At 43.4% G+C, this 17728-nt stretch overlaps 10 pseudogenes; all 10 read left to right on the forward strand.

The window, feature by feature from the left end:
• The first annotated feature begins 849 nt into the window (after nucleotides 1-849).
• Nucleotides 850-1114, forward strand: LOC130288124 (U2 spliceosomal RNA; annotated as a pseudogene).
• Nucleotides 1115-2574: 1460 nt separating this feature from the next.
• On the forward strand, nucleotides 2575-2838 carry LOC130285617 (U2 spliceosomal RNA; annotated as a pseudogene).
• Nucleotides 2839-4305: 1467 nt separating this feature from the next.
• On the forward strand, nucleotides 4306-4569 carry LOC130287393 (U2 spliceosomal RNA; annotated as a pseudogene).
• Nucleotides 4570-6029: 1460 nt separating this feature from the next.
• LOC130288514 (U2 spliceosomal RNA) lies at nucleotides 6030-6293 on the forward strand (annotated as a pseudogene).
• A 1460-nt stretch (nucleotides 6294-7753) lies between these two features.
• Nucleotides 7754-8018, forward strand: LOC130288125 (U2 spliceosomal RNA; annotated as a pseudogene).
• A 1458-nt stretch (nucleotides 8019-9476) lies between these two features.
• Nucleotides 9477-9741, forward strand: LOC130289240 (U2 spliceosomal RNA; annotated as a pseudogene).
• Nucleotides 9742-11199: 1458 nt separating this feature from the next.
• On the forward strand, nucleotides 11200-11464 carry LOC130288127 (U2 spliceosomal RNA; annotated as a pseudogene).
• Nucleotides 11465-12909: 1445 nt separating this feature from the next.
• On the forward strand, nucleotides 12910-13173 carry LOC130289316 (U2 spliceosomal RNA; annotated as a pseudogene).
• A 1462-nt stretch (nucleotides 13174-14635) lies between these two features.
• Nucleotides 14636-14901, forward strand: LOC130288348 (U2 spliceosomal RNA; annotated as a pseudogene).
• Nucleotides 14902-16361: 1460 nt separating this feature from the next.
• Nucleotides 16362-16625, forward strand: LOC130289306 (U2 spliceosomal RNA; annotated as a pseudogene).
• Nucleotides 16626-17728: the final 1103 nt, after the last annotated feature.

Below are 17728 nucleotides of genomic sequence, written 5' to 3' on the forward strand. Positions count from 1 at the left end.
TGAGTGATTGAGTGAGTGAGTGAGTGAGTGAGAACAAATGAGTTAAAGCAAGTGAGTGAGAGAGATCGAATGAATGAAAGTCTGAATGACAGAAAGAAAAAAGGATGAAGAAAGAAGCATGAAGAAAAAAAAATGTATATGGAGTTGCTGACATGAGTGCAATCTACAAAGCCGTTGAGGCTGATCCTCATGGGAGGATTATTGCACCAGGACCCTTAGCACTTTTAAAATGCCATTCAATGCCACGGGCTAGATGTAAACTGCAGATGACCATGTTGTGGTAGTTACCATGGATACCCAAGTGATGTGTGAGCTAACACATAGGCCCAACAGATTCCAAGAAGGCCAGAATCACCAGCGGCACCACCATCGATTGTCAGGTCACCCGGATTCAGCAAATACCAGAGTCCAAAATGATGCAGGTTTATACTGTTAATTTTCAGTTTATCGTTACAGTTGGTGTTATTCCATGTTGGAAGGGACGCAGCTACAGCCAGTGGGGTAACTAGAGACAGGCAGGCAGCTATGTGCAACAAAGGTAGGCGTGTTGTTTTCATATGCAGATCTGAAATATTGTCTTATATGCAAGAGGAGGAGTGATGGGGGTTCAGGCAAAAGCCAGGCTATGGATTGCATTGCTAAATGCTCCATCAGAGTGCAATGGTCGCCTGTCCTTTTTTTAAGTGATGATGTGGGTTTAGCCTGTGCTGTATGTATGTATGGGTGGCTGACTGCCACCCACCCAGAAAGTGTATGGGAGGCTGGTTGGCTGCCAGCCTTCCTTCCATTCCTATGAGTAATGTGAGTGCTCATGAAGGGGACATGGTTGGGTCCACCCCTTTCCCGGTTATCCCCTCTAGGCCTTTTGGCTTAGATCAAGTGTAAAAAAAGAAAGGATCTTGCGACAGATCGCATCCTGAGGCACGTTTTTTTTTTGTGTGAATACTTGCACTTGGGTGACTTGTGAGCACATACTGATACATACGTTCCCTATCTGGGGACCATAAATTAAATGGATTTTTGAGAAAGGGAGCTGATTTGGAAGCTTGCTTCTGTCGCCCTATGCATTGACCCGATGTGGCAGTATCTTCGGGTAGTGAACAGTGCACCACCCCATTCCAGTGTTAAACAAGAAAGATTCTCATTTAATCCTCCGTGGGTGAGAATTTGAGTTTGAGAATTGGAGACCAAAATGATGAGTTGCACTGACTGGTTTATGAACGTCTATTCATTTAGCGTTTTAATGACCATGTTTGCACACTGATTGATGTAAAAAAATAAAATAAAACTAAATAATAATAATCTAGCACACCTGTGCAGGTTTGACATGACATGACAGGTAGCTGTCTTGTGGGTGGTGCTGAATCCTGTTAAATGACATGAGGGTCTCATGCCTATACACAAGGGTGTGTCATTGCTGTTGCTTGACCATGCATTGGTTTCTGTGGTCAGTGAATGATAAAAACAAAATTTACCATCCATTGATGGATGGGAAATCCGCCATGAGGCATTTGTTTTTAGAAACTGCTGCTCACAACCAATGTTGCAATGGAGTGTCTCCATCTGCTGGTGGTATTGGAAAGGCATTAGTGCTATGACAGGGTCTGAAGAAGAAGAAGAAGAAGAAGAAGAAGACGGAAAAAAATATATATAAAAAGAAAAAGAGAGAGAGAGACTGACTTAGTGAGCGAGTGAGTGAGAGAGTGAGAGTGAGTGAGAGTGAATGAGTGAGTGATTGAGTGAGTGAGTGAGTGAGAACAAATGAGTTAAAGCAAGTGAGTGAGAGAGATCGAATGAATGAAAGTCTGAATGACAGAAAGAAAAAAGGATGAAGAAAGAAGCATGAAGAAAAAAAAAATGTATATGGAGTTGCTGACATGAGTGCAATCTACAAAGCCGTTGAGGCTGATCCTCATGGGAGGATTATTGCACCAGGACCCTTAGCACTTTTAAAATGCCATTCAATGCCACGGGCTAGATGTAAACTGCAGATGACCATGTTGTGGTAGTTACCATGGATACCCAAGTGATGTGTGAGCTAACACATAGGCCCAACAGATTCCAAGAAGGCCAGAATCACCAGCGGCACCACCATCGATTGTCAGGTCACCCGGATTCAGCAAATACCAGAGTCCAAAATGATGCAGGTTTATACTGTTAATTTTCAGTTTATCGTTACAGTTGGTGTTATTCCATGTCGGAAGGGACGCAGCTACAGCCAGTGGGGTAACTAGAGACAGGCAGGCAGCTATGTGCAACAAAGGTAGGCGTGTTGTTTTCATATGCAGATCTGAAATATTGTCTTATATGCAAGAGGAGGAGTGATGGGGGTTCAGGCAAAAGCCAGGCTATGGATTGCATTGCTAAATGCTCCATCAGAGTGCAATGGTCGCCTGTCCTTTTTTTAAGTGATGATGTGGGTTTAGCCTGTGCTGTATGTATGTATGGGTGGCTGACTGCCACCCACCCAGAAAGTGTATGGGAGGCTGGTTGGCTGCCAGCCTTCCTTCCATTCCTATGAGTAATGTGAGTGCTCATGAAGGGGACATGGTTGGGTCCACCCCTTTCCTGGTTATCCCCTCTAGGCCTTTTGGCTTAGATCAAGTGTAAAAAAAGAAAGGATCTTGCGACAGATCGCATCCTGAGGCACGTTTTTTTTTGTGTGAATACTTGCACTTGGGTGATTTGTGAGCACATACTGATACATACGTTCCCTATCTGGGGACCATAAATTAAATGGATTTTTGAGAAAGGGAGCTGATTTGGAAGCTTGCTTCTGTCGCCCTATGCATTGACCCGATGTGGCAGTATCTTCGGGTAGTGAACAGTGCACCACCCCATTCCAGTGTTAAACAAGAAAGATTCTCATTTAATCCTCCGTGGGTGAGAATTTGAGTTTGAGAATTGGAGACCAAAATGATGAGTTGCACTGACTGGTTTATGAACGTCTATTCATTTAGCGTTTTAATGACCATGTTTGCACACTGATTGGTGTAAAAAAATAAAATAAAACTAAATAATAATAATCTAGCACACCTGTGCAGGTTTGACATGACATGACAGGTAGCTGTCTTGTGGGTGGTGCTGAATCCTGTTAAATGACATGAGGGTCTCATGCCTATACACAAGGGTGTGTCATTGCTGTTGCTTGACCATGCATTGGTTTCTGTGGTCAGTGAATGATAAAAACAAAATTTACCATCCATTGATGGATGGGAAATCCGCCATGAGGCATTTGTTTTTAGAAACTGCTGCTCACAACCAATGTTGCAATGGAGTGTCTCCATCTGCTGGTGGTATTGGAAAGGCATTAGTGCTATGACAGGGTCTGAAGAAGAAGAAGAAGAAGAAGACGGAAAAAAATATATATAAAAAGAAAAAGAGAGAGAGAGAGAGAGACTGACTTAGTGAGCGAGTGAGTGAGAGAGTGAGAGTGAGTGAGAGTGAATGAGTGAGTGAGTGATTGAGTGAGTGAGTGAGTGAGTGAGAACAAATGAGTTAAAGCAAGTGAGTGAGAGAGATCGAATGAATGAAAGTCTGAATGACAGAAAGAAAAAAGGATGAAGAAAGAAGCATGAAGAAAAAAAAATGTATATGGAGTTGCTGACATGAGTGCAATCTACAAAGCCGTCGAGGCTGATCCTCATGGGAGGATTATTGCACCAGGACCCTTAGCACTTTTAAAATGCCATTCAATGCCACGGGCTAGATGTAAACTGCAGATGACCATGTTGTGGTAGTTACCATGGATACCCAAGTGATGTGTGAGCTAACACATAGGCCCAACAGATTCCAAGAAGGCCAGAATCACCAGCGGCACCACCATCGATTGTCAGGTCACCCGGATTCAGCAAATACCAGAGTCCAAAATGATGCAGGTTTATACTGTTAATTTTCAGTTTATCGTTACAGTTGGTGTTATTCCATGTCGGAAGGGACGCAGCTACAGCCAGTGGGGTAACTAGAGACAGGCAGGCAGCTATGTGCAACAAAGGTAGGCGTGTTGTTTTCATATGCAGATCTGAAATATTGTCTTATATGCAAGAGGAGGAGTGATGGGGGTTCAGGCAAAAGCCAGGCTATGGATTGCATTGCTAAATGCTCCATCAGAGTGCAATGGTCGCCTGTCCTTTTTTTAAGTGATGATGTGGGTTTAGCCTGTGCTGTATGTATGTATGGGTGGCTGACTGCCACCCACCCAGAAAGTGTATGGGAGGCTGGTTGGCTGCCAGCCTTCCTTCCATTCCTATGAGTAATGTGAGTGCTCATGAAGGGGACATGGTTGGGTCCACCCCTTTCCCGGTTATCCCCTCTAGGCCTTTTGGCTTAGATCAAGTGTAAAAAAAGAAAGGATCTTGCGACAGATCGCATCCTGAGGCACGTTTTTTTTTGTGTGAATACTTGCACTTGGGTGACTTGTGAGCACATACTGATACATACGTTCCCTATCTGGGGACCATAAATTAAATGGATTTTTGAGAAAGGGAGCTGATTTGGAAGCTTGCTTCTGTCGCCCTATGCATTGACCCGATGTGGCAGTATCTTCGGGTAGTGAACAGTGCACCACCCCATTCCAGTGTTAAACAAGAAAGATTCTCATTTAATCCTCCGTGGGTGAGAATTTGAGTTTGAGAATTGGAGACCAAAATGATGAGTTGCACTGACTGGTTTATGAACGTCTATTCATTTAGCGTTTTAATGACCATGTTTGCACACTGATTGGTGTAAAAAAATAAAATAAAACTAAATAATAATAATCTAGCACACCTGTGCAGGTTTGACATGACATGACAGGTAGCTGTCTTGTGGGTGGTGCTGAATCCTGTTAAATGACATGAGGGTCTCATGCCTATACACAAGGGTGTGTCATTGCTGTTGCTTGACCATGCATTGGTTTCTGTGGTCAGTGAATGATAAAAACAAAATTTACCATCCATTGATGGATGGGAAATCCGCCATGAGGCATTTGTTTTTAGAAACTGCTGCTCACAACCAATGTTGCAATGGAGTGTCTCCATCTGCTGGTGGTATTGGAAAGGCATTAGTGCTATGACAGGGTCTGAAGAAGAAGAAGAAGAAGACGGAAAAAAATATATATAAAAAGAAAAAGAGAGAGAGAGAGAGAGACTGACTTAGTGAGCGAGTGAGTGAGAGAGTGAGAGTGAGTGAGAGTGAATGAATGAGTGAGTGAGTGATTGAGTGAGTGAGTGAGAACAAATGAGTTAAAGCAAGTGAGTGAGAGAGATCGAATGAATGAAAGTCTGAATGACAGAAAGAAAAAAGGATGAAGAAAGAAGCATGAAGAAAAAAAAATTTATATGGAGTTGCTGACATGAGTGCAATCTACAAAGCCGTCGAGGCTGATCCTCATGGGAGGATTATTGCACCAGGACCCTTAGCACTTTTAAAATGCCATTCAATGCCACGGGCTAGATGTAAACTGCAGATGACCATGTTGTGGTAGTTACCATGGATACCCAAGTGATGTGTGAGCTAACACATAGGCCCAACAGATTCCAAGAAGGCCAGAATCACCAGCGGCACCACCATCGATTGTCAGGTCACCCGGATTCAGCAAATACCAGAGTCCAAAATGATGCAGGTTTATACTGTTAATTTTCAGTTTATCGTTACAGTTGGTGTTATTCCATGTCGGAAGGGACGCAGCTACAGCCAGTGGGGTAACTAGAGACAGGCAGGCAGCTATGTGCAACAAAGGTAGGCGTGTTGTTTTCATATGCAGATCTGAAATATTGTCTTATATGCAAGAGGAGGAGTGATGGGGGTTCAGGCAAAAGCCAGGCTATGGATTGCATTGCTAAATGCTCCATCAGAGTGCAATGGTCGCCTGTCCTTTTTTTAAGTGATGATGTGGGTTTAGCCTGTGCTGTATGTATGTATGGGTGGCTGACTGCCACCCACCCAGAAAGTGTATGGGAGGCTGGTTGGCTGCCAGCCTTCCTTCCATTCCTATGAGTAATGTGAGTGCTCATGAAGGGGACATGGTTGGGTCCACCTCTTTCCCGGTTATCTCCTCTAGGCCTTTTGGCTTAGATCAAGTGTAAAAAAAGAAAGGATCTTGCGACAGATCGCATCCTGAGGCACGTTTTTTTTTGTGTGAATACTTGCACTTGGGTGACTTGTGAGCACATACTGATACATACGTTCCCTATCTGGGGACCATAAATTAAATGGATTTTTGAGAAAGGGAGCTGATTTGGAAGCTTGCTTCTGTCGCCCTATGCATTGACCCGATGTGGCAGTATCTTCGGGTAGTGAACAGTGCACCACCCCATTCCAGTGTTAAACAAGAAAGATTCTCATTTAATCCTCCGTGGGTGAGAATTTGAGTTTGAGAATTGGAGACCAAAATGATGAGTTGCACTGACTGGTTTATGAACGTCTATTCATTTAGCGTTTTAATGACCATGTTTGCACACTGATTGGTGTAAAAAAATAAAATAAAACTAAATAATAATAATCTAGCACACCTGTGCAGGTTTGACATGACATGACAGGTAGCTGTCTTGTGGGTGGTGCTGAATCCTGTTAAATGACATGAGGGTCTCATGCCTATACACAAGGGTGTGTCATTGCTGTTGCTTGACCATGCATTGGTTTCTGTGGTCAGTGAATGATAAAAACAAAATTTACCATCCATTGATGGATGGGAAATCCGCCATGAGGCATTTGTTTTTAGAAACTGCTGCTCACAACCAATGTTGCAATGGAGTGTCTCCATCTGCTGGTGGTATTGGAAAGGCATTAGTGCTATGACAGGGTCTGAAGAAGAAGAAGAAGAAGACGGAAAAAAATATATATAAAAAGAAAAAGAGAGAGAGAGAGAGAGACTGACTTAGTGAGCGAGTGAGTGAGAGAGTGAGAGTGAGTGAGAGTGAATGAGTGAGTGAGTGATTGAGTGAGTGAGTGAGTGAGAACAAATGAGTTAAAGCAAGTGAGTGAGAGAGATCGAATGAATGAAAGTCTGAATGACAGAAAGAAAAAAGGATGAAGAAAGAAGCATGAAGAAAAAAAAATGTATATGGAGTTGCTGACATGAGTGCAATCTACAAAGCCGTCGAGGCTGATCCTCATGGGAGGATTATTGCACCAGGACCCTTAGCACTTTTAAAATGCCATTCAATGCCACGGGCTAGATGTAAACTGCAGATGACCATGTTGTGGTAGTTACCATGGATACCCAAGTGATGTGTGAGCTAACACATAGGCCCAACAGATTCCAAGAAGGCCAGAATCACCAGCGGCACCACCATCGATTGTCAGGTCACCCGGATTCAGCAAATACCAGAGTCCAAAATGATGCAGGTTTATACTGTTAATTTTCAGTTTATCATTACAGTTGGTGTTATTCCATGTCGGAAGGGACGCAGCTACAGCCAGTGGGGTAACTAGAGACAGGCAGGCAGCTATGTGCAACAAAGGTAGGCGTGTTGTTTTCATATGCAGATCTGAAATATTGTCTTATATGCAAGAGGAGGCGTGATGGGGGTTCAGGCAAAAGCCAGGCTATGGATTGCATTGCTAAATGCTCCATCAGAGTGCAATGGTCGCCTGTCCTTTTTTTAAGTGATGATGTGGGTTTAGCCTGTGCTGTATGTATGTATGGGTGGCTGACTGCCACCCACCCAGAAAGTGTATGGGAGGCTGGTTGGCTGCCAGCCTTCCTTCCATTCCTATGAGTAATGTGAGTGCTCATGAAGGGGACATGGTTGGGTCCACCCCTTTCCCGGTTATCCCCTCTAGGCCTTTTGGCTTAGATCAAGTGTAAAAAAAGAAAGGATCTTGCGACAGATCGCATCCTGAGGCACGTTTTTTTTTTGTGTGAATACTTGCACTTGGGTGACTTGTGAGCACATACTGATACATACGTTCCCTATCTGGGGACCATAAATTAAATGGATTTTTGAGAAAGGGAGCTGATTTGGAAGCTTGCTTCTGTCGCCCTATGCATTGACCCGATGTGGCAGTATCTTCGGGTAGTGAACAGTGCACCACCCCATTCCAGTGTTAAACAAGAAAGATTCTCATTTAATCCTCCGTGGGTGAGAATTTGAGTTTGAGAATTGGAGACCAAAATGATGAGTTGCACTGACTGGTTTATGAACGTCTATTCATTTAGCGTTTTAATGACCATGTTTGCACACTGATTGGTGTAAAAAAATAAAATAAAACTAAATAATAATAATCTAGCACACCTGTGCAGGTTTGACATGACATGACAGGTAGCTGTCTTGTGGGTGGTGCTGAATCCTGTTAAATGACATGAGGGTCTCATGCCTATACACAAGGGTGTGTCATTGCTGTTGCTTGACCATGCATTGGTTTCTGTGGTCAGTGAATGATAAAAACAAAATTTACCATCCATTGATGGATGGGAAATCCGCCATGAGGCATTTGTTTTTAGAAACTGCTGCTCACAACCAATGTTGCAATGGAGTGTCTCCATCTGCTGGTGGTATTGGAAAGGCATTAGTGCTATGACAGGGTCTGAAGAAGAAGAAGAAGAAGACGGAAAAAAATATATATAAAAAGAAAAAGAGAGAGAGAGACTGACTTAGTGAGCGAGTGAGTGAGAGAGTGAGAGTGAGTGAGAGTGAATGAGTGAGTGAGTGATTGAGTGAGTGAGTGAGTGAGTGAGAACAAATGAGTTAAAGCAAGTGAGTGAGAGAGATCGAATGAATGAAAGTCTGAATGACAGAAAGAAAAAAGGATGAAGAAAGAAGCATGAAGAAAAAAAAATGTATATGGAGTTGCTGACATGAGTGCAATCTACAAAGCCGTCGAGGCTGATCCTCATGGGAGGATTATTGCACCAGGACCCTTAGCACTTTTAAAATGCCATTCAATGCCACGGGCTAGATGTAAACTGCAGATGACCATGTTGTGGTAGTTACCATGGATACCCAAGTGATGTGTGAGCTAACACATAGGCCCAACAGATTCCAAGAAGGCCAGAATCACCAGCGGCACCACCATCGATTGTCAGGTCACCCGGATTCAGCAAATACCAGAGTCCAAAATGATGCAGGTTTATACTGTTAATTTTCAGTTTATCATTACAGTTGGTGTTATTCCATGTCGGAAGGGACGCAGCTACAGCCAGTGGGGTAACTAGAGACAGGCAGGCAGCTATGTGCAACAAAGGTAGGCGTGTTGTTTTCATATGCAGATCTGAAATATTGTCTTATATGCAAGAGGAGGCGTGATGGGGGTTCAGGCAAAAGCCAGGCTATGGATTGCATTGCTAAATGCTCCATCAGAGTGCAATGGTCGCCTGTCCTTTTTTTAAGTGATGATGTGGGTTTAGCCTGTGCTGTATGTATGTATGGGTGGCTGACTGCCACCCACCCAGAAAGTGTATGGGAGGCTGGTTGGCTGCCAGCCTTCCTTCCATTCCTATGAGTAATGTGAGTGCTCATGAAGGGGACATGGTTGGGTCCACCCCTTTCCCGGTTATCCCCTCTAGGCCTTTTGGCTTAGATCAAGTGTAAAAAAAGAAAGGATCTTGCGACAGATCGCATCCTGAGGCACGTTTTTTTTTTGTGTGAATACTTGCACTTGGGTGACTTGTGAGCACATACTGATACATACGTTCCTTATCTGGGGACCATAAATTAAATGGATTTTTGAGAAAGGGAGCTGATTTGGAAGCTTGCTTCTGTCGCCCTATGCATTGACCCGATGTGGCAGTATCTTCGGGTAGTGAACAGTGCACCACCCCATTCCAGTGTTAAACAAGAAAGATTCTCATTTAATCCTCCGTGGGTGAGAATTTGAGTTTGAGAATTGGAGACCAAAATGATGAGTTGCACTGACTGGTTTATGAACGTCTATTCATTTAGCGTTTTAATGACCATGTTTGCACACTGATTGGTGTAAAAAAATAAAATAAAACTAAATAATAATAATCTAGCACACCTGTGCAGGTTTGACATGACATGACAGGTAGCTGTCTTGTGGGTGGTGCTGAATCCTGTTAAATGACATGAGGGTCTCATGCCTATACACAAGGGTGTGTCATTGCTGTTGCTTGACCATGCATTGGTTTCTGTGGTCAGTGAATGATAAAAACAAAATTTACCATCCATTGATGGATGGGAATTCCGCCATGAGGCATTTGTTTTTAGAAACTGCTGCTCACAACCAATGTTGCAATGGAGTGTCTCCATCTGCTGGTGGTATTGGAAAGGCATTAGTGCTATGACAGGGTCTGAAGAAGAAGAAGAAGAAGACGGAAAAAAATATATATAAAAAGAAAAAGAGAGAGAGAGACTGACTTAGTGAGCGAGTGAGTGAGAGAGTGAGAGTGAGTGAGAGTGAATGAGTGAGTGAGTGATTGAGTGAGTGAGTGAGTGAGTGAGAACAAATGAGTTAAAGCAAGTGAGTGAGAGAGATCGAATGAATGAAAGTCTGAATGACAGAAAGAAAAAAGGATGAAGAAAGAAGCATGAAGAAAAAAAAATGTATATGGAGTTGCTGACATGAGTGCAATCTACAAAGCCGTTGAGGCTGATCCTCATGGGAGGATTATTGCACCAGGACCCTTAGCACTTTTAAAATGCCATTCAATGCCACGGGCTAGATGTAAACTGCAGATGACCATGTTGTGGTAGTTACCATGGATACCCAAGTGATGTGTGAGCTAACACATAGGCCCAACAGATTCCAAGAAGGCCAGAATCACCAGCGGCACCACCATCGATTGTCAGGTCAGCCGGATTCAGCAAATACCAGAGTCCAAAATGATGCAGGTTTATACTGTTAATTTTCAGTTTATCGTTACAGTTGGTGTTATTCCATGTCGGAAGGGACGCAGCTACAGCCAGTGGGGTAACTAGAGACAGGCAGGCAGCTATGTGCAACAAAGGTAGGCGTGTTGTTTTCATATGCAGATCTGAAATATTGTCTTATATGCAAGAGGAGGAGTGATGGGGGTTCAGGCAAAAGCCAGGCTATGGATTGCATTGCTAAATGCTCCATCAGAGTGCAATGGTCGCCTGTCCTTTTTTTAAGTGATGATGTGGGTTTAGCCTGTGCTGTATGTATGTATGGGTGGCTGACTGCCACCCACCCAGAAAGTGTATGGGAGGCTGGTTGGCTGCCAGCCTTCCTTCCATTCCTATGAGTAATGTGAGTGCTCATGAAGGGGACATGGTTGGGTCCACCCCTTTCCCGGTTATCCCCTCTAGGCCTTTTGGCTTAGATCAAGTGTAAAAAAAGAAAGGATCTTGCGACAGATCGCATCCTGAGGCACGTTTTTTTTTTGTGTGAATACTTGCACTTGGGTGACTTGTGAGCACATACTGATACATACGTTCCCTATCTGGGGACCATAAATTAAATGGATTTTTGAGAAAGGGAGCTGATTTGGAAGCTTGCTTCTGTCGCCCTATGCATTGACCCGATGTGGCAGTATCTTCGGGTAGTGAACAGTGCACCACCCCATTCCAGTGTTAAACAAGAAAGATTCTCATTTAATCCTCCGTGGGTGAGAATTTGAGTTTGAGAATTGGAGACCAAAATGATGAGTTGCACTGACTGGTTTATGAACGTCTATTCATTTAGCGTTTTAATGACCATGTTTGCACACTGATTGGTGTAAAAAAATAAAATAAAACTAAATAATAATAATCTAGCACACCTGTGCAGGTTTGACATGACATGACAGGTAGCTGTCTTGTGGGTGGTGCTGAATCCTGTTAAATGACATGAGGGTCTCATGCCTATACACAAGGGTGTGTCATTGCTGTTGCTTGACCATGCATTGGTTTCTGTGGTCAGTGAATGATAAAAACAAAATTTACCATCCATTGATGGATGGGAAATCCGCCATGAGGCATTTGTTTTTAGAAACTGCTGCTCACAACCAATGTTGCAATGGAGTGTCTCCATCTGCTGGTGGTATTGGAAAGGCATTAGTGCTATGACAGGGTCTGAAGAAGAAGAAGAAGACGGAAAAAAATATATATAAAAAGAAAAAGAGAGAGAGAGAGAGAGACTGACTTAGTGAGCGAGTGAGTGAGAGAGTGAGAGTGAGTGAGAGTGAATGAGTGAGTGAGTGAGTGAGTGAGAACAAATGAGTTAAAGCAAGTGAGTGAGAGAGATCGAATGAATGAAAGTCTGAATGACAGAAAGAAAAAAGGATGAAGAAAGAAGCATGAAGAAAAAAAAATGTATATGGAGTTGCTGACATGAGTGCAATCTACAAAGCCGTTGAGGCTGATCCTCATGGGAGGATTATTGCACCAGGACCCTTAGCACTTTTAAAATGCCATTCAATGCCACGGGCTAGATGTAAACTGCAGATGACCATGTTGTGGTAGTTACCATGGATACCCAAGTGATGTGTGAGCTAACACATAGGCCCAACAGATTCCAAGAAGGCCAGAATCACCAGCGGCACCACCATCGATTGTCAGGTCACCCGGATTCAGCAAATACCAGAGTCCAAAATGATGCAGGTTTATACTGTTAATTTTCAGTTTATCGTTACAGTTGGTGTTATTCCATGTCGGAAGGGACGCAGCTACAGCCAGTGGGGTAACTAGAGACAGGCAGGCAGCTATGTGCAACAAAGGTAGGCGTGTTGTTTTCATATGCAGATCTGAAATATTGTCTTATATGCAAGAGGAGGAGTGATGGGGGTTCAGGCAAAAGCCAGGCTATGGATTGCATTGCTAAATGCTCCATCAGAGTGCAATGGTCGCCTGTCCTTTTTTTAAGTGATGATGTGGGTTTAGCCTGTGCTGTATGTATGTATGGGTGGCTGACTGCCACCCACCCAGAAAGTGTATGGGAGGCTGGTTGGCTGCCAGCCTTCCTTCCATTCCTATGAGTAATGTGAGTGCTCATGAAGGGGACATGGTTGGGTCCACCCCTTTCCCGGTTATCCCCTCTAGGCCTTTTGGCTTAGATCAAGTGTAAAAAAAGAAAGGATCTTGCGACAGATCGCATCCTGAGGCACGTTTTTTTTTGTGTGAATACTTGCACTTGGGTGACTTGTGAGCACATACTGATACATACATTCCCTATCTGGGGACCATAAATTAAATGGATTTTTGAGAAAGGGAGCTGATTTGGAAGCTTGCTTCTGTCGCCCTATGCATTGACCCGATGTGGCAGTATCTTCGGGTAGTGAACAGTGCACCACCCCATTCCAGTGTTAAACAAGAAAGATTCTCATTTAATCCTCCGTGGGTGAGAATTTGAGTTTGAGAATTGGAGACCAAAATGATGAGTTGCACTGACTGGTTTATGAACGTCTATTCATTTAGCGTTTTAATGACCATGTTTGCACACTGATTGGTGTAAAAAAATAAAATAAAACTAAATAATATTAATCTAGCACACCTGTGCAGGTTTGACATGACATGACAGGTAGCTGTCTTGTGGGTGGTGCTGAATCCTGTTAAATGACATGAGGGTCTCATGCCTACAAGGGTGTGTCATTGCTGTTGCTTGACCATGCATTGGTTTCTGTGGTCAGTGAATGATAAAAACAAAATTTACCATCCATTGATGGATGGGAAATCCGCCATGAGGCATTTGTTTTTAGAAACTGCTGCTCACAACCAATGTTGCAATGGAGTGTCTCCATCTGCTGGTGGTATTGGAAAGGCATTAGTGCTATGACAGGGTCTGAAGAAGAAGAAGAAGAAGACGGAAAAAAATATATATAAAAAGAAAAAGAGAGAGAGAGAGAGAGAGACTGACTTAGTGAGCGAGTGAGTGAGAGAGTGAGAGTGAGTGAGAGTGAATGAGTGAGTGAGTGAGTGATTGAGTGAGTGAGTGAGTGAGAACAAATGAGTTAAAGCAAGTGAGTGAGAGAGATCGAATGAATGAAAGTCTGAATGACAGAAAGAAAAAAGGATGAAGAAAGAAGCATGAAGAAAAACAAATGTATATGGAGTTGCTGACATGAGTGCAATCTACAAAGCCGTTGAGGCTGATCCTCATGGGAGGATTATTGCACCAGGACCCTTAGCACTTTTAAAATGCCATTCAATGCCACGGGCTAGATGTAAACTGCAGATGACCATGTTGTGGTAGTTACCATGGATACCCAAGTGATGTGTGAGCTAACACATAGGCCCAACAGATTCCAAGAAGGCCAGAATCACCAGCGGCACCACCATCGATTGTCAGGTCACCCGGATTCAGCAAATACCAGAGTCCAAAATGATGCAGGTTTATACTGTTAATTTTCAGTTTATCGTTACAGTTGGTGTTATTCCATGTCGGAAGGGACGCAGCTACAGCCAGTGGGGTAACTAGAGACAGGCAGGCAGCTATGTGCAACAAAGGTAGGCGTGTTGTTTTCATATGCAGATCTGAAATATTGTCTTATATGCAAGAGGAGGAGTGATGGGGGTTCAGGCAAAAGCCAGGCTATGGATTGCATTGCTAAATGCTCCATCAGAGTGCAATGGTCGCCTGTCCTTTTTTTAAGTGATGATGTGGGTTTAGCCTGTGCTGTATGTATGTATGGGTGGCTGACTGCCACCCACCCAGAAAGTGTATGGGAGGCTGGTTGGCTGCCAGCCTTCCTTCCATGCCTATGAGTAATGTGAGTGCTCATGAAAGGGACATGGTTGGGTCCACCCCTTTCCCGGTTATCCCCTCTAGGCCTTTTGGCTTAGATCAAGTGTAAAAAAAGAAAGGATCTTGCGACAGATCGCATCCTGAGGCACGTTTTTTTTTTTGTGTGAATACTTGCACTTGGGTGACTTGTGAGCACATACTGATACATACGTTCCCTATCTGGGGACCATAAATTAAATGGATTTTTGAGAAAGGGAGCTGATTTGGAAGCTTGCTTCTGTCGCCCTATGCATTGACCCGATGTGGCAGTATCTTCGGGTAGTGAACAGTGCACCACCCCATTCCAGTGTTAAACAAGAAAGATTCTCATTTAATCCTCCGTGGGTGAGAATTTGAGTTTGAGAATTGGAGACCAAAATGATGAGTTGCACTGACTGGTTTATGAACGTCTATTCATTTAGCGTTTTAATGACCATGTTTGCACACTGATTGGTGTAAAAAAATAAAATAAAACTAAATAATAATAATCTAGCACACCTGTGCAGGTTTGACATGACATGACAGGTAGCTGTCTTGTGGGTGGTGCTGAATCCTGTTAAATGACATGAGGGTCTCATGCCTATACACAAGGGTGTGTCATTGCTGTTGCTTGACCATGCATTGGTTTCTGTGGTCAGTGAATGATAAAAACAAAATTTACCATCCATTGATGGATGGGAAATCCGCCATGAGGCATTTGTTTTTAGAAACTGCTGCTCACAACCAATGTTGCAATGGAGTGTCTCCATCTGCTGGTGGTATTGGAAAGGCATTAGTGCTATGACAGGGTCTGAAGAAGAAGAAGAAGAAGACGGAAAAAAATATATATAAAAAGAAAAAGAGAGAGAGAGAGAGAGACTGACTTAGTGAGCGAGTGAGTGAGAGAGTGAGAGTGAGTGAGAGTGAATGAGTGAGTGAGTGATTGAGTGAGTGAGTGAGTGAGTGAGAACAAATGAGTTAAAGCAAGTGAGTGAGAGAGATCGAATGAATGAAAGTCTGAATGACAGAAAGAAAAAAGGATGAAGAAAGAAGCATGAAGAAAAAAAAATGTATATGGAGTTGCTGACATGAGTGCAATCTACAAAGCCGTTGAGGCTGATCCTCATGGGAGGATTATTGCACCAGGACCCTTAGCACTTTTAAAATGCCATTCAATGCCACGGGCTAGATGTAAACTGCAGATGACCATGTTGTGGTAGTTACCATGGATACCCAAGTGATGTGTGAGCTAACACATAGGCCCAACAGATTCCAAGAAGGCCAGAATCACCAGCGGCACCACCATCGATTGTCAGGTCACCCGGATTCAGCAAACACCAGAGTCCAAAATGATGCAGGTTTATACTGTTAATTTTCAGTTTATCGTTACAGTTGGTGTTATTCCATGTCGGAAGGGACGCAGCTACAGCCAGTGGGGTAACTAGAGACAGGCAGGCAGCTATGTGCAACAAAGGTAGGCGTGTTGTTTTCATATGCAGATCTGAAATATTGTCTTATATGCAAGAGGAGGAGTGATGGGGGTTCAGGCAAAAGCCAGGCTATGGATTGCATTGCTAAATGCTCCATCAGAGTGCAATGGCCGCCTGTCCTTTTTTTAAGTGATGATGTGGGTTTAGCCTGTGCTGTATGTATGGGTGGCTGACTGCCACCCACCCAGAAAGTGTATGGGAGGCTGGTTGGCTGCCAGCCTTCCTTCCATTCCTATGAGTAATGTGAGTGCTCATGAAGGGGACATGGTTGGGTCCACCCCTTTCCCGGTTATCCCCTCTAGGCCTTTTGGCTTAGATCAAGTGTAAAAAAAGAAAGGATCTTGCGACAGATCGCATCCTGAGGCACGTTTTTTTTTGTGTGAATACTTGCACTTGGGTGACTTGTGAGCACATACTGATACATACGTTCCCTATCTGGGGGCCATAAATTAAATGGATTTTTGAGAAAGGGAGCTGATTTGGAAGCTTGCTTCTGTCGCCCTATGCATTGACCCGATGTGGCAGTATCTTCGGGTAGTGAACAGTGCACCACCCCATTCCAGTGTTAAACAAGAAAGATTCTCATTTAATCCTCCGTGGGTGAGAATTTGAGTTTGAGAATTGGAGACCAAAATGATGAGTTGCACTGACTGGTTTATGAACGTCTATTCATTTAGCGTTTTAATGACCATGTTTGCACACTGATTGGTGTAAAAAAATAAAATAAAACTAAATAATAATAATCTAGCACACCTGTGCAGGTTTGACATGACATGACAGGTAGCTGTCTTGTGGGTGGTGCTGAATCCTGTTAAATGACATGAGGGTCTCATGCCTATACACAAGGGTGTGTCATTGCTGTTGCTTGACCATGCATTGGTTTCTGTGGTCAGTGAATGATAAAAACAAAATTTACCATCCATTGATGGATGGGAAATCCGCCATGAGGCATTTGTTTTTAGAAACTGCTGCTCACAACCAATGTTGCAATGGAGTGTCTCCATCTGCTGGTGGTATTGGAAAGGCATTAGTGCTATGACAGGGTCTGAAGAAGAAGAAGACGGAAAAAAATATATATAAAAAGAAAAAGAGAGAGAGAGAGAGAGACTGACTTAGTGAGCGAGTGAGTGAGAGAGTGAGAGTGAGTGAGAGTGAATGAGTGAGTGAGTGATTGAGTGAGTGAGTGAGTGAGAACAAATGAGTTAAAGCAAGTGAGTGAGAGAGATCGAATGAATGAAAGTCTGAATGACAGAAAGAAAAACGGATGAAGAAAGAAGCATGAAGAAAAAAAAATGTATATGGAGTTGCTGACATGAGTGCAATCTACAAAGCCGTTGAGGCTGATCCTCATGGGAGGATTATTGCACCAGGACCCTTAGCACTTTTAAAATGCCATTCAATGCCACGGGCTAGATGTAAACTGCAGATGACCATGTTGTGGTAGTTACCATGGATACCCAAGTGATGTGTGAGCTAACACATAGGCCCAACAGATTCCAAGAAGGCCAGAATCACCAGCGGCACCACCATCGATTGTCAGGTCACCCGGATTCAGCAAATACCAGAGTCCAAAATGATGCAGGTTTATACTGTTAATTTTCAGTTTATCGTTACAGTTGGTGTTATTCCATGTCGGAAGGGACGCAGCTACAGCCAGT

The sequence above is a fragment of the Hyla sarda genome, chromosome 8 (genome assembly GCF_029499605.1).
Source record: "Hyla sarda isolate aHylSar1 chromosome 8, aHylSar1.hap1, whole genome shotgun sequence".
NCBI lineage: Eukaryota > Metazoa > Chordata > Amphibia > Anura > Hylidae > Hyla > Hyla sarda.